A 3,400-nucleotide genomic window follows, 5' to 3' on the forward strand; every position below is an offset into this window, starting at 1 on the left:
AAAAGGACAGTAAGGGATTTCAAGGTTTGGAGTAGCAGAGAAAAAAACCCACATTTATTGAAGAATGGAACCTTTTTATTTTTGGTCATTAATGATCGTGCAGCTGGAGCTGGTCCAAATTCAGAATTTCCACTGCAAAAAATCAGAACAAAATATCAAAAAATTATCTCACACTGAAACAAAATGAGACATACGGAATGTCAAAAGCTCTTCATAGAGCTATTACATTTGAAATACTGTATTCCAGTAACCTTGAAGTACTTGATAAGGTCAGAACACTTCATTGTCATATTATCATTTCTAGGCTAGTCTGAAAAATCAAAACAACAGTGGAAAAATGAAGGCATTTTGACCTTATCAAAACAAAATGTTATGGGAGCTTTTCATAAAAAAAAATATTGACACATGTTACACATTTGCAGAAAATCATTTCAGGGCGATCAAATCAGAAACTTTTTTTGTCGGGCGATGTTTAACCAGTATGAGCTCCATCTGTTCAAGGAAATATCTTCCACAGAAAATACTGCTTCCTTAAAATGGCCTCTACAGTTTTCATCTTCTTTAGCTTGGTAAGTCCTGGAGATGCTTGTCAAGCATTGCTCTTAGACTGTAATGAAATARTATCATGGGCACTGGCGGTGATATGCTGCACATATAATACGGTGAATGTAACTTCTTTTTAAAATGCTACCATGGCATTTTGAAAAACTAACCAATACTTTCATTTTCAGTTAAAATGTATAACAGTGATTTCTGTCCCCAAAACCCTAAAAGCAAACAAGCTCACAGTACAGTAATATAATGGTACATTATTATGAGATTAGAATACAACAATAATCCACTTAAATTATTAACAATGGACTAGTACTTCAGCATGACCCTTGGCTCAATCTTCTTTGGAAATAATAGCAATAACATTTTCATTATAACAAGAAGAATTTGCATTTCAATGAAAGCTTATTAAAAAGGTTATATATATTTTTGAATATAGATAAACATGTGCAGCATTTGCTTATTGGGAGTGCAAATGGTCAATAGACCCCTAGGGAAATGAGAGAAGGACTCTTGTCAAAACAATCAATCAGAGCACACATGTGTGTCAGTATTGAAAACCCAGTAAACAAGGTTTTTTGTGGTGATAATACAGGGTTGCAAACTTGAACAATGAGATTTTCTGCCACATTCTTGAAATGTGTTGCACACATGGAAATTAAAATGAATCTTCTCTTTAACCCTAGCATATACAAAGGATTTATGTTGTTCAAAGTAAAAGCATTAAATGGACACCAACTTGAGCACGTGCTTAAGTCCGCCTTTTCTTAGCAAAGTTCTTAGGAATGTGTTTGCCTCTAAGAATATGCTAGTGTCTAATGAAACCAACAGTGTGTATTCCCAGGTAGTGGAAGGCATTGGGAGAAAGGTCTAAACCTGGTGAAAAGACATCTCCTGTGGCTTTATAATTTGTTTCTTGCTACTAATATCATTGAAACCAAAATATATGCTCTCACCACTTTTTCTGCATTTTGAATATACTCAGTTCTTCTAGTACTAGTATTTTATGGAGCTTGAAACCGTGCAATATGTTTGCGCACTGAAGGCGCACTTCGATACGAGATGAAGCTGGCTGGGTGTCTTAGCTCTTCTCAGCTTTCAGCTAGTAATGAGCTCTAACGAATGGTATTGTGGGGTTGGCATCAGCAGTGTTCCTAGTTTTGTACATCGTGTTTAGCAAAAATACAGTACTTGGCAAATTTGCAGTTAGGTACCTACCCTTTGCAATTTGTGGCCTCTGCGTTCTTTGGGGGACATRATATTCTAGTGGAAGGACTTACACATCTCAGAATAATCTTCTAATTTCTGGGGTATTCTGGTGCATGAGTATGGAAGTTTTCGTTGTTTCTAGCTGCAGCTGCTCTATTTTATACTTTCCATAAAACAGCACAGTGCAAAGGAAGAAGGGAAGTGTTAAATAGGGAAATAGAGGAAACTTTGCCTCTGCTGTGAGGCAAAGACTGCAGACTTCTCTCTTTCATCTTAAGTGAATTAGCCCTTCAGCCAGAAAGTCTTACACTCTCTCTCTGTAATCCACTCCATCAATTAATACTTAGTAAAGCCCTGCAAAGCATAATCACCTCTTCAAGCAAGAACTGAAAGCACCACGCTGTTCCAACAGCAGAACAACCAGGATCATTTGAGGATGCTCCTGAGATGAAGAACATACACATTTAAATCAGAGGGAAGCTATTTTTATTATAGGTGAGTTTTGTAGTCATTAAATAACTAAATCCACGTGGACATGACTTCCACCTTGCYGTGCATGGCTGCGAGGTGCTTGGTCTCCCAGGCTGCCTGGGGGCTGCAGGAGAGCCAGGGTGCAAATCCTGGGGGYGAGGAGGTGCTGCAGGGCTGGGAAACTTCAAGACATTCCCAGCAATGGCTCTTGAAGCTTGGAGGGAATTTTATTAGTGAAAGTTCAGGTGCTGAAAAGACCTAAGACCCTCTGTGGTCAGGCAGCAGCTGCACAAGCGGCTTTAGTAGCTAAATGTTCAATATCTAAACTCAACAGCCCCTTTATGTTGCTTGGAGATTCCCTGGGCATTCCTGCTCTGCCTGCCACCTTGCTCCCCTGCTTGCAATTCCCATGGCATGATACTCCTCAAAGTCAAAGTCATCTGGCTGACCTCCTCCTCAGACTGTCTATATTGGGAATGCTATTAAAAGRAGCTATGAAAAGATGAACAGTCCATTTTTCCAGAACATAGTATTTATAGTATATATATATCATAACAGATAACCCTTGTAGAGCAAGTGGGAGTCCCTGGAGTCCCTTCTCGCACGGGCTTCTTGGCGCACACAGCAACCTTCGCACATTCTTGGAAGAGGAGAACTTGGTGGATGCAGAAGGCATCCCAGGGCCAAGGGAATGTCTTTCCTTAGCGCAACCACGCATTGCCTGGAAAATGCAGCGTATGCTTGTGTGACATTTCCACGACATGAAGTGCACCGTAGGACAACAGCTTGGGTTACCAGTCTTTAGCAGGAGATCCTGGAGCTGAGCCACTTGGCAGTCTTCGAAACATCTGCAAGACTTTCTGGGAAACCCACTTTCCTGTGGAAAACTGGAAGTCCTGGCTGCTTCACCGCCWCCTCGCAGGGCAGATCTGATTGCTCCCAGCTGACCCACCTGCAGCCGCCTGACAGCAGCCGCGGGCTGGATCCAGTGCGCGGTGGCTTAAAACATTTACACAACCTTTTGCACAACTCCCGAAGCAGCCTGCGACCTGGAGCCCGGGGAAAACTCGAAACGACTTTTTTTTTTTTTCCTTTTCTTTTTTTTCCCTTTCTTTTTTTTCAGGGGACCCACAAGCCTTACCGGGGAGGGGGTCAGTGCGCGGCGGGG

This window comes from Rhea americana, unplaced genomic scaffold (genome assembly GCF_003343005.1).
Source record: "Rhea americana isolate MKP2758 unplaced genomic scaffold, rheAme1 scaffold_4, whole genome shotgun sequence".
Classification (NCBI taxonomy): domain Eukaryota; kingdom Metazoa; phylum Chordata; class Aves; order Rheiformes; family Rheidae; genus Rhea; species Rhea americana.